Below are 21,482 nucleotides of genomic sequence, written 5' to 3'. Positions count from 1 at the left end.
TAATACAGTTTTCAAGCCATTCTCCTTTGTTAAAATGTTGACTTTATATATTGTTAAGGCAGCAATTGCCAATGAACCATGTTTCATAGAAAAACGATGGACGGTATTCATTTTAAAGTGGATATTTCCTATTCTTCTCTCATATCAAACCAGCCATCTCCTTGTCAACTATTTGATAGTTTTACCTGCACCTGTGCTGCATCCTCCAGTACCTCAAGCTATCCTTGTCTTTGATGAACAAGCCCAGTGATCTGGGCTTAACCCTGCCACCTTGAGTTTCTCGGATTTCCAGATGACAGTCTTGAGAGCGATATAACAAACCAATCAGCTCTAAATGGAAAGTTTCTCGACAATACACAAAAGCTTCATCACTTTCTCAGCATAAGCTACTCTGGGGACAGGTATGTGGGCAGAAGTAATTCCGCATGATGGAAAAGCAGCAAATGGGGAAAGTTTTATTTATTAAATGTCACAGTTTGCATCACAGCAGGGTATTTTGTCTGATTAAAATATTTTAAGAGACTGTTAATATTGCAAAGATTAATTGGTATTTCAATTATGCAGAAACAAATGAACTACCTCAGATGCCAACCAACATGCAATAAGTTTAGGGACTAATCTTATTCTCAGAGAGCTGGGAAATATTTTAAAATTTGGCAGTCCCCTGCCCTGGAAATTCCTGTTTTCTCGTACCATTTGTTCTTCTTTCTACTCTTTGTTCATCTTGACTGCAAACAAAAAACTTCTGGAGGATTATAAAAGTTCATTAGCTTGATGAAAGCAATTGGGGAGGCGGTCAACTTTCCAATGTATGCATGTGCGTGCCTTTTAAATGCCTTTCTATTCAAATAATTTACTTAGGTATGATGACAAGCAACTCCTTGTTTTCTTTTTCCATCTCATCCCCCCTCCCCAATGTTACTATATTTGTTTTCCATGTGACATCTGTTCGTTTCTAGCACCTGAAAAATGGAAATGCCTCTTGCTCAATTTATCTGTCTATCATTAGCTAGTTTTATGGGGATGCTCAAATTTGCAGATACAATTTTTTATAAATTATACACAACTCAGCAGGGTGGATTACTCATGGCAACTTTGCTGTGCCCCTTGCCATTGTCATCAACTCACCAGTTGTGGAGCCAGTGTGGTGTAGTTGTTAAGAGCGGCAGTCTCGTAATCTGGTGAACCGGGTTCGCATCTCCGCTCCTCCACATGCAGCTGCTGGGTGACCTTGGGCCAGTCACACCTCTTTGAAGTCTCTCAGCCCCACTCACCTCACAGAGTGTTTGTTGTGGGGGAGGAAGGGAAAGGAGAATGTTAGCCGCTTTGAGACTCCTTAGGGTAGTGATATAGCAGGATATCAAATCCAAACTACTACTACTACTACTACTCTTCTTCTTCTTCTTCTTCTTCTTCTTCTTCTTCTTCTTCTTCTTCTTCTTCTTCACCTGCTCTGTCACTCTGGCTGAGGGAGAGAGAGAACCAGCAAGCAATGGGGTGAGGAGAAGGGCCATTTCTCAGCCCTTTCTTTCTGGGCAGTAGTACAGATTAGTCCAAAGGCCGAGGAAGAATAAGGGAGCAATGTCAGGAAGGAGAGGATCCCATTGAAGGTGACTTGCCCAAGGACTTCTCCCACATCTAGAGCGAGTTCTTCAATCTCATTCATGGTCCTCATGCTCCTGCTGAAGAATTATGAACAAAGTACAGGGGCTTATTACAATAGGAATAACACATGTTGCCCATTATGAAGCTGAGTTTGCGCACACCCAGTGCATCTAAAGCACATGACTTATCTCAAAGAATCTTGGGAAGTATAGTTTGTTAAGGCTTATGGAAATTGTAGCCCTTTCAAACCTAAACTACAGTTCTCAGGATTCTTTGGGGGAAGCAATATGCTTTGAATGTGTGGTGTGCATGCAGCCTAAGTCCCCTTTACCATTTATGAAAAGTTAGCCTTCTCTGTTATACAGATAACTAGCCATTTTTCTTATGTGCATCTGCAAAAGAGGAGCCATTTTAATCATGGCTCACCAAATATTTTGAATAAGCAAATATATGATCATCCCTGCAGAAATTGCCTCTAGAGAAGCCCCATTATAGGTCATTTATCTTGTAGCATAACCCATAACCACCTATAGACACTATTACCAACTCAGGCAACCCAGTGAGCAGGGCCGTCTTTAGCATATGTTCCACCGGGGTGCAAAGATCCACCCAGCGCCCCCAAATTTAGTTTAGCCACTCTTGGGAGGAGCAAACTCAAAGTTGTTGAGCTTATTTGGGGAGGGGGTGATACTTGACGCTACAGAGTAATAGAGCAACGGAGAAGGGGGACGAGGACTTTTGCTCCATTGCTTTTCACTGCTGCCAATCGAGAAGTACGTATACATTTGGCGCCCCCCAGAATTCAGCACCCAGGTGCACCACAGCCCTTGCACCCCTGGGTAAAGACAGCCCTGCCAGTGAGTTTCCCCTTGAGATTTTTGCCAGTTCACTGTCTCTGGATTCTTACTGGGAACAATGGGGCTTCACTAACAGTGGTTGATGTTAGCAGTACAGGGAGTTATGATAGCTGTGTAATGACACAAAATGGAGAAGACAGTACCATAATGTTCTTTGTTGATTAAAAGGAATACAACCCTCTTCTTAAAATGGGAAGAGTAAAGCATTGCCTGTAGTGACGAGCACCATTTGGGCTACACTTCAGATAAGCTAAATGTCTTGACCTGGCACTGCACTCTGGAAAAAAAACTTCTTCAGAAGGTGAGATCGTGCTCACGATTGGGACATGCCATCATCTCTGGCATGGGAGTCTGAATCTTACAAAAATGTATGAGTTTATCCAATGGACTTCTGTTTCCTCTCCTCTCCCTTTGCAAATCTGCTCTGGAGGGTTAGGGGGTCTTGTGGGGACAGGAGGAAAAGAGGAGGTTCTGTTCCATGCATGGAAGTCTCTTGTGCCAGTAGTGCTGCAGTGTTGGATACGTCCCTTTGTACAATTTCATACCACACCATGTTTTTAGTAATTTGCCAATACAGTCATACCTTGGAAGCTGAACGCCTTGTGAGTCAAATGTTTTGGCTCCTGAACGCTGCAAACTGTAAAAGTGAGTGTTCCGGTTTGTGAACATTATTTTGGAACCCGAATGTCCAACGTGACTTCCGCGGCTTCTGATTGGCTGCAGGAGCTTCCTTGGTTTCTGAACGACTTCCGAGGTACGACTATACACAAAGGCTTTTCAGGATTAGATTTATACCTTTAGTTTCCATTTCCAAACAGCCTGCTGTTGGGTATTAATAAGCTATTAATCAGACGTCGGCATCATTTTATCTTTTCTTATTGCACATTAACCTCTTTTCCATGAAGAACCACTGACCATTTTATAACCATGGAGCAACTTGAGTGAGGTCCTTGACCTAGTAAATTGCTAATCATTGCTAAATTGGCCTCAATCAACTGGAGTATAATTGAAGTAGCATGCATCTGTGCATAGGCAAGCAGTTTATTTACTGCATCTTCCTTACATTTCAGTTTATTAAGTGCTGTAACCAATACATGTAAAGCTCCGTGGTTGAACCCAGGAAGAGGAGAGGGGATCTGATAGTCATATCCAAATATCTCAGGGGCTGTCATGTGGAAGAGGGAACAAGCTTGTTTTCTCCTGCCCTGGAGGGTAGGACTCGAACCAATGGCTTCAAGTTACAAGAAAGGAGATGCTGACTAAACATCAGGGAGAACTTTCTGGCAGTAAAGAGTGACATGACAGTGGAACGGACTCCCTTGGGAGGTTGTGGACTCTCCTTCCTTGGAGGTTTTTAAGCAGAGGTTGGATGGCCATCTGTCAGGGGTGCTTTACTTGAGATACCTGCATTGCAAAGGGTTGGACTAAAATTCTATGATTCTGTGAATTAGTCCCAAGGAAAAACAGAAATTATCAGGCTTTGAAGTTACCATGATCCTATCAGGGTGCATTTACTTGGAAGTAAATACCACCATGGCAGAACCCAATTAGCTTTGCTCACTGAGTAAATGTGCTCATGCTGTACAGCTGAAGCAATGGAAATCCCAGCTATGTTCTTGACCTTGGGGCTAAGGTAGGAAATATAAAAGCCTCAAGGAGAGTGAAAGTTTTTTTGCATAGGCTTCTTTGCCACCTCTTCTCCAACCTGCAAAGGAAAAGAAAAAAAAGAAAAAGTTGTCTAAATGCAACTTTCTTTAGTTGTCTAAAGAAAGAATGAAAGCATTTTCCCCAAAGACATGGGGGTGGGGGGAAGATAGAACACAAATGTGTACACAAATCCCATCCAAGTTGGAAAGGAAGGGAGAAAAGGAAACTGTCATGGGGTAAGGAAGAGCATATCCCATCAGACTTTCTCAGCTGAACTCTGAAGTGCCACTTTCATTTCCTCAGTGAAGATAGAACAGCTGCTACGTGTCTATCTAGGAGCCTCATATCAACTGCAGCCAATCGAGTGGCTATGTTACCCCAATGCAGCTGCGGAGCAAGCCGATTGGGCGCCTGGGGCAGTGTGCATTCCCTGCACCTAGGGGCGGGGCCAGGCACCTGTGGGGCAGGTCCAGCTGGGGCAGGACGCTCAGTGGGCCTCTGAGGAGTCTGCCTGCCTCCTCCCACTCAGCCGCCCTACAGCTGAGGGGGAGGTGATGGGCAGACCGTCCGCGGGCACCCAAGCCACTGCATCACTCCCAGGAGAGACACGTGGCTTGGGCATGCTGCAGGCCCCGCGGTGAGTGCCGCCCAGCATTTTGTCACCCCCTCAATGGTGACACCTGGGGCGACCCACCCCCACCGCACCCCCTTCCTCCGCCCCTGCCCCAATGCATCCAAACAGGCAGCTGCATTGCCCCAGTGCATTCTCCATGCCTTTTGCTCCCATTTGAATTGCTGGGCTCTGCTGGTGCAGTAACAGCAGCACCTGTTTGCATATGCATTGTATTTGGTTGAGGTCCAGGAGGGGAGGGTGGCCAGTGGGACCCTCAGAAAACTTCAGGTATGGGTCAGTGCCCCACACATCTTTCCCCCTTCCCAGAGTGGTCATTGTGCTTAGTAACAGTCGCATCTCCATATCTGCCTAATAAACTGTATAATATTATTTCCTCATTTTGCTTTCTACATTTGTTTGTAGAGTCTGTTTGACTTTCTTTTTCTTTTTAAGTGAAAGCTAGGAGTCCAGGCCTCCTGCTGGAGAAGGATGGGCCAAATGAATGTGAAGATGATCTAGAAATTGTTCAGAGTTCCACACCAAAAAGAGCTTAATTTACCTTTAGTTCACTCAGCAATTTTGGGAATTACTTTTAGGAGATGGGTCAGATAAATTTTAATGAGTTCAGTGAACTTCATTCAGCTGAACTAGTTGATTCCAAGCACTGGTTCTGCCATGTGCCCACAATGTAGTTGCTTTGGAAGCCTGTCCCATTCGGAAGACATCTGAAGACAGCCTTATATAGGGAAGCTTTTTAATGTTAAATGTTTTATAATATTTTAATATATGTTGGAAATTGCCCAGAGTGGCTGGGGCAACCCAGTCTGATGGTCGGGGTACAAATAATTAAATAATAATTATTGTTTTGTTGTTGTTAAAAGTAGAATGCAAAAGAATCTGTTTTCATATGTCAAGCTATAGAACTTCAGTGCTTGTTGCATAGCTGTCAAGTGTCCCTTATTTGAAGGGACAGTCCCTTATTCCAGGGCCATGTCCCACTGCTGTCCCTTATTGATGGATGTCCCTTAAATGTCCCTTATTGATGATGTCCCTTAAATTTCCCTGGTTTCAAAGGAAGCAGCTCCACTTCCTCCCTCCCTGCCGGCCAGGGAGGAGGGAGGCTCCAACTGTGTTTCTTGGCTGTGTTGCTCACCCAATAAGAAGTCTAAGAACGACTGGGGGGGTGGATCTTGCATGCCTTGTGTGTGGCTAGTTAATGCAAGCTGAGGGTTTTTTTGAATGCTGGACACCATTTTGTTGCACGTGCTGCTGCAAACTTTGCAGTGCAAAGCCAGGCCGGGGAGCCATCTTAAGTTGAGGCTCCATAGGCCTTGTGGTACATGTGATTCAGATTCTATTCAGTTGAACCTCTGGTTACAAAGTTGGTTGGACAGTGTTCTCGAAGCTACCAACATGAGTTTGACCAGACTGCAGGAGGACAGGAAGACTGGAGTGCCTGGAACAAGTGAGGCTGCAGGTCCCTTATTTTGGCTGCTGGTCCCTTATTTTCAAATCTGTAAGTTGACAGCTATGGCTAGTTGTAATGCAACAAAGTACTATAAACTCAAAAATTCATATTCTGAAACAGATAACTCTGAATTTCCACAATATCATTACTTTTGTTTCTCCACTTTCCGTATACAGTATCTTATTTTTGGAATGTGCCAACTGTTACCACATACTTAGCAAATACTCAGATATTTGCACTCAGTGGAAACAGCTAAATTTCTTGATTTCTGCCCCCCCCCTTGTGCACAAGACATTGCTTGTGCAAATACCTTGATTAGATTCACATTTCTAATGCTAAGCTCTGCAAATTTATTGTTGGGGGGGGAGAGTAAATTTACATTTAAATGTACTTCAGCTAGAAGTTAAATCCAAATTTAACTCCTGTCAACAAAAATTAAGCTTATATATACAAAGACCCAGCTTGATAGATTGACAATCATGTATGATGCATATGACTTTGAATGTGACGCTGGCTAATGCTATCTGAATAGGCAGATAATTGTAAGTTATAGACCAAAGCCTTAAGAATTTGAATGCTGTTATTAAAAAAAAGTTACTAAATTGAGTTCCCCAGGTTTGAGATGAAAAAGCTGCATTTGATTAGTCAGTGAATAAGGTGATGGGAAGGAATAAACAAAAACAACCCTGAGACATATATCTACCAGAGCACCAGAAGCAAGTATTTAGCATGGCAACTCTGAAAATCAAACTAACAAATGAGAAAGTACTGTATCTTGTGTCAAAAATATGTATTAGCATTTTAGATTTCATTTCGAGCATCAGGTGAGGCTTGATTGTGGGTCACTGAATCAGCATACTAAGTATATCTGAGCAATGTTCCGGACAGTGCAAGCTTAAAAATATGTATCTAATTCTGAGCTTACAAAGAGCAGGAGATGACCCCAGGATTTTGGAAATATGTTGTGTTGTCCCCAGTTACCCTGTGCATGCACACACTTAATAATCAAAGCTTAGGCAGGGCTGGTGGGGGATATATGGGATATCAAGAAGCTATTTGCCCATGCGTTGAGATAAATTGAGGGAAATGGCTGTAGCTCAGTGGTACAGCATCTGCTTTGCACACAGAATGAACCCCTGGACAACTCCTGCTAGTTACTGTCGTGACAATACTGGACTAGATGGACCAGTCATCTGAAGCTGAATAAGGCAAAGACTCTCCTCCCTGGAAGAGAGGGGAGTGGTTGTGGGCGGGAGCCCGAGCTCCGCCCCTGGCCGGGGGCCTTAGCCCCCGCCCCTCCTCACCTGGCTGGTGCCCACGCCCACCGGAGGCAGCCAACCAGGTGTCTCCGGGGGGCGTGTTTAGCAGCTTAATGCTGCGGCTCCAGCTCTGCCTCCTCCTCAGTCGCCGTCGTCTCGAGTTTTTTCCAATAGTAGTGGCCGTGCATATCTGGACGGAGGAGTTCCAAAATCGCAGAGTGTGCTTCAGAACCAACAACCTGGCAGTGGTGAACATTCTAGCGAGGCAGTCATCCCGGTCTGAGAGGGTCTCCTCCCTCCTGCGGTTGTTCGTTCTCCGGTGCCTTGAGTACAATATAGTTTTTTCAGCCAAATTCATACCGGGGGTCAATAATGATATAGCCGATGCCTTGTCTCGCTTTCAGATGTCTCGCTTCCGGTCGCTGGCACCTCGAGCACAGCTGTTGCCCGAACCCTTTCCGGAGCACCTGTGGAACGTTGGAGACGCAAAGTGATTAAGGGAGTATTAGCGTCTGTCGCACCCTCCACCCTCAGGTTTTACAAGAAGGCCTGGTGCGATTTCTTGGGCTTCAGGTCTGGGACATCTGGGCTTTCGCCTAACGTGTCGCCCACCACTGACTACGTTCTGCAATACCTTTCACACCTCGATGACTTAGGACGTGCGCCTAAAACCTTAAAAATACATGTAGCTGCCATTAGCTTCTTCGCTAAGGCCATGTTCTCCTCCGATCCATGCAGTGACTTCCTGAACCGCAGAGCTATCGAAGGCTGGGGCAGGTTACAACCGGCCGAGTACGGAAATGTCAATCCAAAACTGATCAGGCCGGTAGGGGTGTCCTTCTTAAACTCACAGCGTCTGGGGGAGCAGGGCCCATGCCCGGTAAAGGACACTAGGCGGTATCTTTGCCTCAGACCGCCTGGCCAAGGTCCGCTTTTGATTCACGAAGACGGGTCCCCCTTATTGAGACACCAATTCACAAGTGTACTCCGCAAAGCTATTGATGCTTGCGGTTTAGCTTCCCGGGATTGTGCTGCCCACTCCTTTAGGACGGCGCTGCCTCAACTGCTGCGCGCTTGGGCTCACCTGCGGACAAGTTTAAAGAAATGGGCCGATGGAAATCCAATGCTTATAAAGGGTATATCCGCTAGTATATCCTCCGCTATGTTGAATCTACTTACCCGTTTTCCCCTTTTCCTTTCGTCCTCAGCTGTTCCCAGGTGAAGTGTGTGGATTTGTGGCCACAGTATAGTCCATTGGGCCCGCGTTCGGGCGGTCAGCTGCGGCCTTACCCATCATTTTGGTTTGCCACCTGGGATGCGAGTTTCCTGGTTTTCGAGACGCGGCATGCGTTGGGAAGAGCTTATACCATTGCGGATTGACAGAGTAGCCACGTTTGGCCCTCCTGACATCCTTATCATTCACTTGTGAGAGAATGACCTTGCTAATAGGAGAAGCGTGGACTTGTTGTGGAATATAAAGAGAGACTTGGAGGTGATCGCGGCCTGGTGCCCCAGAACAATGGTGTTCTGGTCCTCCTTCTTGGCGCGGTGCGCAGAGCTGTATGGCCATTGAAAAAACCAGGAAACTCTTGAACCGGGCGGTAGCCCGTTGTGTACGCTTTATGTATGGCCAAGTCATTTATCATGACCGTATCCGGATCGGCGAACAAGCCATGTACCGGAATGACTGAGTTCATCTAACAGACATTGGGAATGACATCTGGTTGGACAGTGTCATTAGTAGCATTAGGGATTGGTTGCAGCTGTGAGGGTATTGGCGGTGAGCCCCTTTGCGGCTCGGGTGGCGGTTAGGCATTGGATTCATGTGTGTCAAGGGCTAGGTGTGGCCATCGCCTATGCTATCTACCGTGGGTTATTCCGTTAAAGGAATCTGGCGGTCGTGTATTCCGTCCGATGCCTGCTTGGCGGGAGGCCATGGCACGACCCTCGGTGACATCAGGGGGTGAGCCTATAGTTGGATTAGCATCAACAGGCTCCACCTACTGTTGAATAAACCCACCTCCTATAGTCATCCAATGCCTAAGCCAATACCTTTTCACTGCTGTAATCAATAAAGTTGTGGCCTTTTCTTGCCCATTAACCTTATATCACGTGTCCTTGTGTGTTTATTTCACATAGCGGGGGTCGGGCCCTCGATCCACAAAGACTCTCCTCCCTGGAAGAGAGGGGAGTGGTTGTGGGCGGGAGCCCGAGCTCCGCCCCTGGCCGGGGGCCTTAGCCCCCGCCCCTCCTCACCTGGCTGGTGCCCACGCCCACTGGAGGCAGCCAACCAGGTGTCTCCGGGGGGCGTGTTTAGCAGCTTAATGCTGCGGCTCCAGCTCCGCCTCCTCCTCAGTCGCCGTCGTCCCGCAGCGAGTCACCCACCCTCCACTCCCATTTAGCTCAGGGTCTAGGTTTTTTGGCCTTGCTATGGACCTTAGGTTGGTCGCCCCGGTTGTCTGGGGGGCCTGGTAGGAATTTTTCCATTTGGCATTAGGCTTTTTGGTTTTTTCGCCTACCTCGTAGCAATCGTCACAACTTTTGTGGTATTGGTGGGTAGGTTAGGCATTGGATTCATGTGTGTCAAGGGCTAGGTGTGGCCATCGCCTATGCTATCTACCGTGGGTTATTCCGTTAAAGGAATCTGGCGGTCGTGTATTCCGTCCGATGCCTGCTTGGCGGGAGGCCATGGCACGACCCTCGGTGACATCAGGGGGTGAGCCTATAGTTGGATTAGCATCAACAGGCTCCACCTACTGTTGAATAAACCCACCTCCTATAGTCATCCAATGCCTAAGCCAATACCTTTTCACTGCTGTAATCAATAAAGTTGTGGCCTTTTCTTGCCCATTAACCTTATATCACGTGTCCTTGTGTGTTTATTTCACATAGCGGGGGTCGGGCCCTCGATCCACAACTTCCTATGTGCTAAATTTACAATCATTCATTCCCGTATAAGCACCAGTGGTTACTATTTGTGCCTGTTTACTTCTCAGTTGTTGCAATAGTTTCTATTCCAACAAGGAACTGTAGCAAGAGTCTGCAGAAATGCGTACATGTGATATACATTCTAGAAATAAACATCACAGAATTGTAAGTTGGAAGGGACCCAGCGGGTCATCTAGTCGTAACCCCAGCAGTGCATGAATCCTGCCCACAACCATCCCTGTGGCTTGAACCACCAACCTTCTGGTTAACAACCAGATGCCCTGATACATTGCACCACCTATCAGTTAATAGCATCTTGATTAAGAGCTGGCATTGAAATGTTATACGCTGAGCGAGAAAAAGTTATTTGGGAAAAATTAAAGTTTTGGAGATTTACACAATCTCTGCTTCACAACACTTAGGCTGCAGTCCTATACCCACATATGTGAGACTAATCTCCATTCAGTTCAATGGAACTTACTTCTGAATAGATATGTGTAGAATTGCACTGAGATAGATTAATATGCTTTGGTTATCTCCCGCTTGGACTACTGCAATGCGCTCTACGTGGGGCTACCTTTGAAGGTAACGCGGAAACCACAACTAATCCAGAATGCGACCGCTAGACTTGTATGAGCTAATTTCTCCCTTAATTTAATAATTATTTTGGGTTGGATCAAGAAGTTCATTCTGGATCCTCATGCAGTGGATCCCCTGACTCTTCAAAACAGCTTACGAGGGGCAAAATTTGCTACAGTGGAAAGGAGGAATGAGTGAAAATCAAATCCTTGCCTCCAACCACAGGGGCTGATCATGAGCGGAACTCCACTCATGGTTAGTCTGGATCGTACTGTTTACTATAGTAATAGGTACAGTTGTACCTTGGAAGCCAAACGGAATCCATTCCAGAAGTCCTTTAGACTTCCAAAATGTTCGGAAACCAAAGCACGGCTTCTGATTGGCTGCAGGAAGTTGCGGAAGTCCCGACAGACGTTCAGCTTCCAAAAATAGTTCGCAAACTTGAACAGTCACTTCTGGGTTTGCAGTGTTCAGGAGCCAAAACATTCAAGAACTAAGCTGTTCAAAAACCAAGGTACGACTGTATAGGTATACAACAGTAGGGGCACTAGTAATAAACTGGTGGAAGCCAACACTGCTGATGGGAAAGTGACACTGTCTGCAATGGTTGACCATTTGCTAGCAAGTCAAATCCAAGGTGCTACTATAGGATATAAAGCCCTTAACTGTTTGGGACCAGTTTATTTGTGGGATCACTTTACCTCCATATATGCCCACTCAACTGCTTCAATCTTTGCAAGTGGCATTGTTACAGGTGCCACATAATACCCATTTTGTATTCGTAAGAAGTTAAACTTTTAGTGTAGCGGCACCTGCTTCCTGTCTATTGACATCAGGCAAGCAACTTCATTGCGTTCTCTTTGGTGCCTGCTTAAAACATTTTTCTTTGGGTAAGCCTCTCCAGACATGTAGAAGTAACTTTTTTTAGCTATTGCTGATTTCAAACATCTTTTGAATGTTTTTAAATACTTGTTTTAACTGTTTTTATTGATAACTTTTATTTTGTTTGAAAACGCTTAGAGGTTTTCTTACAACTAGGCAGCGCATAAATGTTAAATAAGTTACATAAGATAAACACCTACGAAGAACCCTCGGCGAACATGTGCTGAAAATATCTGAAAACTATCTATCTTGCCTATTAAGACTGCATACAGTTTTCAGGAGAAAATATCTGAGGATTGTGCTGTCAGGAAGTATTGATGAACCAGATCTTGTAACAAGTTGTATCCAAACATGACACAAAAATGGGACTGTGCTTGGAGCTTTGCAATTTCCTTGTGGTGGAAGTGACAGAGAGATGCTCCAATAAAATTGTCCATGAGAATATCTTGGCAGTTGGAGGATGTAGTAAGGAAGAAGTACATGCAATTTTCTTACCATCACATTGATCAAACTGTATTGTCAGAGAGATGGTTAAAACATGGTGAAAAATGTTTGTACTTGCTTGCTTTATCTCTCTTGGCAGGCATCAATCTTACTACTGTCAAGTGTGTCTTCTGTTTCAAAAGTCCACTTAGAAACATGGATAGCAACAGAACCATAGGAATTTTAAACAAGTATTTACAGTACCCAGATGTACCTTTGCATTTTGTTCTTTGAACATTCAGTAGCATTTTTCCTTGATCAGCTATAGCTTATTGACTTTCATGATGGACACTAAACTGTCATTTATAAAGAGATTATATCCAAACAATAGATATAGTCAAATTATAGACATCTGAAAGCTCACACTTTTTGATTCTAGGGTGAAATAATATAATTATTGGAAATGTGAGCAATATATACACAATAGTTTATTAACACACACATATATAAGCAATACATAAAATTTTAACAATAAAAACAAATGTTTTTCATTGAGGGTTTTTCTAAGAGGCAGCTACAGTCTGCTCTAGAATATACACATTTAAAAAGTGTTTTATTTAAATAATCTTTAAAAAGCATTTACACACTTTTTAAAGACTCCTGTGAGATATAACTCAAAGGATCACACATTTGAACAGGTCCATAGTGAAAACTCTATACTATTCAACATTTCTTCAATGAAAATAGGGACGTCTCATTCCATAATTATAATTTTACTAATTACTCCAAACATCTGACTGGGCTGCCCCAGTCACTCTGGGCAGCTTCCAACATATATAAAAACATAAAACATTATCCTTTTTTTTAAAAAAAACAACCCTATACAGGATTGCGTTTAGACAGCTCGGGGGCTGGATAACTCCATACCCTCCAACATTTATCCCATGAAAATAGGAACATCCTAAGGAAAAGTGGGACGTTCTGAGATCAAATCAGAAACTGGGATGACTTCTATAAATCAGGGACATCACTGGAAAATAGGGACACTTGGAGAGTCTGAAACTCTGTTGTGTCAGTCCGAAGTTTCATAGATGTACAGATGTTTGTAGTGAATCTAGGATATGGGTCACTGCTTCAGGCATTCCAAAAGAAATCTTGTGTGCATATTTTTATGCATGTTGATCTGCTCTCTTCACTGGATTTCATGGGAAAGATTACAGATCTCTAGAGATGCACCAGAGCTCCTATACCTGAGATTATTGACAAACAAATATAGTGTGAGGATTTTGCCACATCACAAACATATGGAATTCAATCAATAGTAGCAGAAATGGAAGCTCAGTTTGAATTAGTGGGTGGCACTGTGGGTTAAACCACAGAGCCTAGGACTTGCTGCTCGAAAGGTCGGCGGTTCGAATCCCTGCAGTGGGGTGAGCTCCCGTCGTTCGGTCCCAGCTCCTGCCCACCTAGCAGTTCAAAAGCACCCCTAAGTGTAAGTAGATAAATAGGGACCGCTTTCTAGCGGGAAGGTAAACAGCGTTTCCGTGTGCGGCACTGGTGCTGGCTCGCCAGATGCAGCTTCGTCACGCTGGCCACGTGACGCGGAAGTGTCTTCGGACAGCACCGGCTCCCGGCCTCTTGAGCGAGATGAGCGCGCAACCCTAGAGTCAGCCACGACTGGCCCTGACGGGCAGGGGTACCTTTACCTTTACCTTTAAGGAGGTAGTCACTGGCATTATGAGGGATACAAGTCTGTCAGGGAAGATACATCATGCATGCCAGAAGTAAATCCCATTGTGTTAAACGGATTGAAATTTTACATATTATACCATTCCCCACTGCAGACCTCTTGACCAATCAGAAAAGGAAGTAGAGGCATTGGGGGGGGGGAATCTATCCCTCCAAACCTGGTCGGTCTCTCCAACTCTTTCTCATGTTTGATAGTAGAGAGCCCAATGTTTGCTCTGTGCTAAACTCTGGTTGAAAGTATATAGCTGTAATATACAGATTAGAACTCAGGTATGAACATCATTTGGAACATTTGAAATGTAGGGGTTGAGGCTCATACATAGAGAAGGAAAAAAAATGGAATATATTTTCTGCTAGTGTTTGATATGTATTTGCCTCTCTCTTCAACTCCACTCCCCTGTTTTTTATTTTCCTATTAGCATATATAAACTCAAAAGCAGCTCAACTTCAAATATACCAGTCGGCATGTTTGTCTGATAGACAAGCTATAGCCCAAGGTTGATTTGCCCCCCGATGGATCACTGTGTTCCTAAGTATTGCAGAAATGGTAATATACACTGGCAAATAATGATGTTTTCCCATTTGAAGAAAATAAACTTCTCAGTAAAATGATTTAATTCCTAAAACGCAAAAAGCTCTAAGGATGGTTTGATATCTTTCATTGCAATGAATGAGAAAATTATTCTATTGTAAATAATATTTGCATTTGCCTATTGTTTTCATGCAAATGAACAGAGGTTCTATTTTGAGATAGGAAAAATAGCTATTGTAGAGATGGAAGTGAATGTGTACTACACAAGCTGCCTGTTGGAGTCTGTTTCCCCCCTCCTTTTTCAAAACTCATATACACTCAGTGCAATATCATTTTCTTTATTTCAGAGATGGGGAACCTGCAATCCTCTAAATGTGACCGCATTCCAACTTCCATTAGCCCCAGCTTGCAAGCCAACAACTTCTAGAGGACAATACGTTTCCCATCCTTAATTTATATGAATGTGTTTTTCCAAAGTGGGTGCTGCTGGGGAACAAATTGGCAGCCTAAAAGATGCAGGGGGTTCAGTGGGCATTTAGCTTGTGCACCACAACCCAGCCCTAGACACAGACGAAACAAGTTGGAGCAAATAAGTTTTCTTCATTCCAATTAGCCAGAAGAAATCAGGTGATACTCCCAACTCCTATATAAAAAAGCCTTTTCTTCAGAGCCGCTCAGGAGTTTGAGCAGCTAGAAGACCCCATTGTGCTTGCTTTTCCTTACTAACTACAGTTTGCTTTTGCCCTGCCCTCTTCCAGAACTGTGACCTCACTAGTATTCCCTCTTACTCTTCAAGGCACCCAGGCAGAGCCAGCCCAGCAATTATACCGAGCAAATAATTTGGATCTCAACATTGAGCAAAGAAGAGCCAGACCAAGTGGTCGCAGACACTGATATCTTCAGTACCATCAATGTTTGTGAGGGGCTCACCCTCCAGATAATGTTGTTCTCTGATACTGTGCTGGGATCCATGAAAAGAGCTTGAGGAAATGAAGGTGGCAACTGCAGCCACCTGGCCTAGCACTTCTCAGTGTTGAGCTGAGGGGATACTGGGTGGCTGGAGGTGATGTTCTTTCCAGTGCTGCTCATCACAACTGCTACTAATTCCTGTACCATCACCCATACCACCTGTCCCTTCCACCCCATTCCTGATTCTGCTTTATGCTGCCTCAACATGCTGCTAACACACTTGCCAATTGGTCATTTCATTTTAGGTGAACCACCATGGTTGTATTTAGAGGAATTCAGAGTGCCACTTGAAAACTGGTGCAGGTCCAGTAGCCAACTAAGCCATTCTAAACATGAAGCACACTGGTCTTCAACCCTATCTCTATGCTTTCTGGGATTTTTGAAGGTGCAAAATGACACTATACAACCGAAAAGCCTCATGGAATTTCCAAATACAGTGGTACCTCAGGTTACAGACGCTTCAGGTTACAGACGCTTCAGGTTACAGACTCCGCTAACCCAGAAATAGTACCTCAGGTTAAGACCTTTGCTTCAGGATGAGAACAGAAATCGTGCAGTGGCGGGGTGGTGGCAGCGGGAGGCCCCATTAACTAAAGTGGTACCTCAGGTTAAGAACAGTTTCAGGTTAAGAGTGGACCTCCAGAATGAATTAAGTTCTTAACCCAAAGTACCACTGTAATAATTTCTAAGGAAATACTATTCACAGAGAATATAGGACTGAGTACATTCCCCTCTTTCCTCGAATATTTTTCTCTTTATCAAAGAGACACTAATTCCTAGTTCCTTTTGATTGCACTTGTTAACACCAAATTAAGACGAAGAAATTATTTGAACTCAAAAGGACCTGACAGTTTTTACTTTGTAATGTTGAATTTTTCATCTGTTAATGCCAAAGTTTCCTAAATTAAAAAAAAACCCTCAATAGAGGGCTTTTATATACCCTCTCCCCACACCCTAAATTTCTTTTTCCTTCCCATGTTTGGTTGTTTCCTGAAACTGAACTGGCAAATGTTTGACTTCAGGACAAATGTTTTAGTATGATAATGGGACTTGTAACCCTCAACACAAAATTTTAGCACTTTAGTTTTTATAGGTAAGGGAATATATAAGTATATTTCAACACGAGGAACTCCAACCTTAATAATTAATCTGAATCTGCCTCATGGCTAGTGTTTCTAAAGCAGACATTATGATGTAGTCTTGCTTAGCATCTGTTTCTCTAGCAACCCTTTTTATGTATTTTGGGGAAAGATGTGACAGTATTAAGGGATCATATAGTCAGGCAATACACAGCTTGGATGTAGTTTTAGTACAGATTTGAAACTAGGTCACAGTATGTGTGTGTTGAATGCTACTGCTCCAAACTAAAATCACTGCAGAGGCTCAGTGCTTTGTGGAAGAATTATGGTCTGAAAAACATTGAAATGAGGCTTAAATTGCAAAACGTTACTTAATTAGTAAGGTGGTTTGTTGGGACCAAGAGACAGAGCCCTGTAGACCACATGCTTTTTCTGTAGGTCACAGTACCTCCTGAGATTTCCAGGTAGGCTAACAGAGGCTCCTGTCTGAAACCTAGAAAGCTGCTGCTAGTCTTTGTAGGATCATAACACCATTCCCTGTCTTAAGTCATAAGCAGGGTGACCATTTTCATCCCAACCACAATCCTAGCAATCTCTGATTGCTCCAGCCCTTCCTCTTCCCCATGTCATGGCTCCTGGTGGCACCAAACCTGATAAATCGCTGGCCCCCTCTCCTGGGTCAGTCTGTGGCTCCACCACCCACTCATCAGAACACTGCCCGTCTCTGACAATTATTGAATTTGTACCCCACCTTTCCTTCATGGAACTTAAGGAGGCGTACATGGATTTCCTCTGTAAGTTAGGTTGGGTGGAGAATTGGTGACATGGCTGAATGGAGCTCCCAGACCTCAGTCTAACACTACATGATTCTGGCTAAAGATGGCTAAACAACATCTTCAATAAAGAAAACTGAAGCCTATGGGAAGAAATAATGTTGCACTCTTCTGTGTTTCCTGTTTTGTTGGTACTTGAAAATGAATGTGTCTGAATACTCTCACACGTAATTCACATTGTAAGTCATTTCCCCCTATATTAATTATATCTATGCAAATGGTTACTAGTTATTTAGACATTTCTGCTTGCCTAATTCCAAAAGGAGCTGATGCATGGATGACAAACAGGCAGTCCTATGGATTTATGTACTAGAGATATACATTATTTATAGAAGGAAAGGTTTGAAAAAAAGAACATATATGATTTACTGCAGTAAGAATAGCAGCAACTTGCAAGCTGACAATTTATACAAGTTTTATACAGTTATTTACTATGCAGCTAGGGCAGTTATTTACAAAATAAGGATTTTTAGGCTGTAACGTAGCAACTGTCATATTACATGGTTCTCATGACATCTTTAGCTATGTGATTATGTAACATGAAAACTGAGCCAATTCTTTTTGCCCAAATGGAAAAGTCTGATAGCACTAATCCCTTTGGCAGGCTACTAAACATCTAAAACAACTTATTTACAGAGTATTTTAAAGTTGCCCACAAATAAATTTGATCCCAGTATAAACAAATTGTTTCTATACAGCATATTGGGTTGTCAGGGTTAATACTTAATTTTTTTAATTGGCAGTTTTACTTCACTGTTGCCTAGCGTGCACACACACGCACACACACACACACAGATGTTTCATATTTCCTGGGTGCTCACCAGTGCAAAAGACTGAGGGTGATAGCCAATGTCACAGTCGGAATAGACCCATTGAAATAAATGTATGTGCCCCAAGCTTTGGGTTAAGCCAAGTGCTCACTGAATTCCCCGGGGAAATTTGGATACCTTGGGCAGTATCTGCTTGCACAATGAAACCTCACACCCTCCCTATATCTGCTTCAGAGGTTTGGGGACCCCTTAGAACAGATTCAGGGATGCGGGTGGTGCTGTGGGTTAAACCACAGAGCCTACGACTTGCCGATCAGAAGGTCGGTGGTTCAAATCCCTGCAACGGGGTGAGCTCCCGTTGCTCAATTCCTGCTCCTGCCAACCTAGCAGTTCGAAAGCACGTCAAAGTGCATTTAGATAAATAGGTACCACTCTGGCGGGAAGGTAAACGGCGTTTCCGTGCGCTGCTCTGGTTCGCTAGAAGCGGCTTAGTCACATGACCCGGAAGCTGTACGCCAGCTCCCTCGGCCAATAAAGCGAGATGAGTGCCGCAACCCCAGAGTCGGCCACAACTGGACCTAATGGTCAGGGGCCCCTTTACCTTTACCTAGAACAGATTCAGTGGGTGCATGGAGGAGCAGAGGGGGAAGTCCTGTTGCACAAGTAGATATCCTTGTGCTAATGGGACGATAACTTAGCAGTACTTTGGATACAAACCCCATCCCTAATCACAGTTCTCATGATGTTACACGGTGTGTCTTTGCACATATTGGACCATCTCCTCTTACCTGGTCCCTGGGTGATTTCAAAGGACTGACACAGATAGTATGGAAGATTTGGTCCATCTCATGCTTACATGCTGCAACCTACAAGAGATCTCAGTTTATGATATTTTTAATTAATTTTTCATTAATAATAATCCAAAATGAGCCACATTGATACAATATCAAATCATAATACAATTCTGAATTAAACATTTTTGGGTGACTTCCCATGTTCTGATTTTGGGAGATGATGTTGTTATTCCTTTTCCTGATTCCATTCTTATTTAATCCAAATAATACAGTTCCGATGTTAATCCTTCATTTTAGCAGCCACTGACAGAATGACTTTCATTCATATTTAACTGTTCCATATCTGTTAATTTGCCAGAGGGGTTTATATCTTGTAACTTTCTGTGCGGAGTATATTTTAACATCTGTCTCTCCTTTCCTGCTACAATCCATTATTTCCGACACTCCCCTCCACTCTGAGAACTTAATTCTTACTGCACAATACTCACCGCCATCTTTCCTTGGCATCTAGCCTCCGCTGCAGGCAGACTTGCAGCATTTCTCTTTGATCTCTTACTGTCCATTAACAAGCTGGTATCTCTCCCGAACCATAATAAATCAAAGTCAGGGTCCTCATTAGGGGGGCATATAAAACATCCCATATTCCACACAGTTCTGCTCTTTCAATTAATCCGTAAAATTATGAAGTTTTTGTTCATTCCCTCTTGCATTCCATTAATAGTTGCATTTTGTTGATAATTATATTTCATTAGAAATTATTTTTTTCTTTTTTTGGTGAAGGGTTGCCAAACCATAAGACAATGTAGTGCATATATAGAGAAGAAACAAAGGTTTCCCTCTACCCACCTTCCAATCCGGTTACAACGATAGTCCTCTCCAGATTGAGACCTTGGCACTCAGTGGCTGATTCATTTAGCTGGTTATCTTGTCTCCTTCTTCCAGAACATGTCTGTTTCTTAAGTCCAAATTCAGATCTATCTTAAAAAACAGAGGGACTGCCGCTCATGGTGACTGCATTGGAGAGTTACTGATATATGCAGTGCTATGCACTCAGCGTCCCCTGCCCTCGCGTTCCATATTCCGTGGAAGCAAGAAGCAGGTATCAGATGATCCACAAATGGGAGCTCACCCCCCCGAACCTGGGGGGGGGGCTTGCAAGGATAATTACTCTCAGATTATCCTTAATTAGCTGCACGCTCAGCCTCCGCTATCGTGGGATCTGCTGTGTATGGATACTGGCTAAGATCACTGCCGTAGTTGGCAAGTAGGAACATTTTGAGAAGCCTGTTACAAGTAGAAACTGAATTTGCCAGCAGTTGGGGTGGGGAAAGGGCTGATGGAGCATCTGCTTTCCCTGCATGCTGAAGGCCTCAGATTCAACTCATGACATTTTCTGTTTGAAACCCTGGAGAGCTTCCAGTCAGTGAAGACAATACTGATCTAGTCGGATCAATGGTCTGACTTGGTATAAAAGGCAGTTTCCTATGTAACCATGAATGGAATGTCCTTCTGATCAGAGTGAAAATGTAGGATCTTGGAAAATAGAGGGAATAGTCTCTTAATTTGTCCAGAGTAGAGCCAGAGCCTACAGCTGGGATAAGAGATTAGTTTTCCTGTTTCTGCGGCTTATCCATTTGTGCATAACACATTATATGTTCATGTGGTGTGAATATTCTCAAGTGAAAATTAGGGAAACTAACTTTTTCCCAGTCTCTGTTTCACTGTGTAACACATTCTTTAAACACTGAACATTGTTTTTCTGTACTCTGTTTCTCTATTTTTATTTGACTATGGTGACTAATTATTTTGTTAAGATGGCATCATTTTTTGTGAAGTCTCAAAACATTTCACAGAGGGAAGGCGCTGCAGCGAACAAGTTTCCCCAGAGGCCAAATTAGCTATTCAACACTCAGTGTGGGCAGCATCACAGTTTTCAAAGTGAAACTGTACTTAGATCTATTCTACATCTCCCAAATCAATGCGAAAATAGTGGTGAATCAGTTTTTATGTTAACATAGTTCATGTAATGATTAATGAGTGAAATACATATTTCCCAAATCTCAAAGAGCAGAACTTTCCCCATCCACAATTATATTACAGCCACACACACACATCTCTGCTTTTCTTATTTGTAAGAGTGCAGGGAATTCATTGCAGCAGAGAACCTTTACTTCTGACCTTGAAACCTAGAGTTGATAGCGAAATTCCACCTTAAAACAGCACCAGGTTTCTGCCTAGGATAAGCAGTAGAGGAATTCTGAGCAAAACCAAAGGACACAGGAAGCTGCATTATACTGAACCAGATCACTGGTTCATCTAGCTTAGTGTCATCTACATTGACTAGCTTCAGGAAGGAGACTTTTCAAGTCCCATGGACAAATGCGAGAGATTGATTATGCTGTGCTCCTGAGCTCTGGCTCTTCCCCAGTTTTCAAAATGCATTTTTAAAAATTTATTAAATTTCTATGCTGCCCTTCATCTGGGGATCACAGGAT

This window comes from Podarcis raffonei, chromosome 4 (genome assembly GCF_027172205.1).
Source record: "Podarcis raffonei isolate rPodRaf1 chromosome 4, rPodRaf1.pri, whole genome shotgun sequence".
NCBI lineage: Eukaryota > Metazoa > Chordata > Lepidosauria > Squamata > Lacertidae > Podarcis > Podarcis raffonei.
This window is presented reverse-complemented; position numbering follows the sequence as displayed.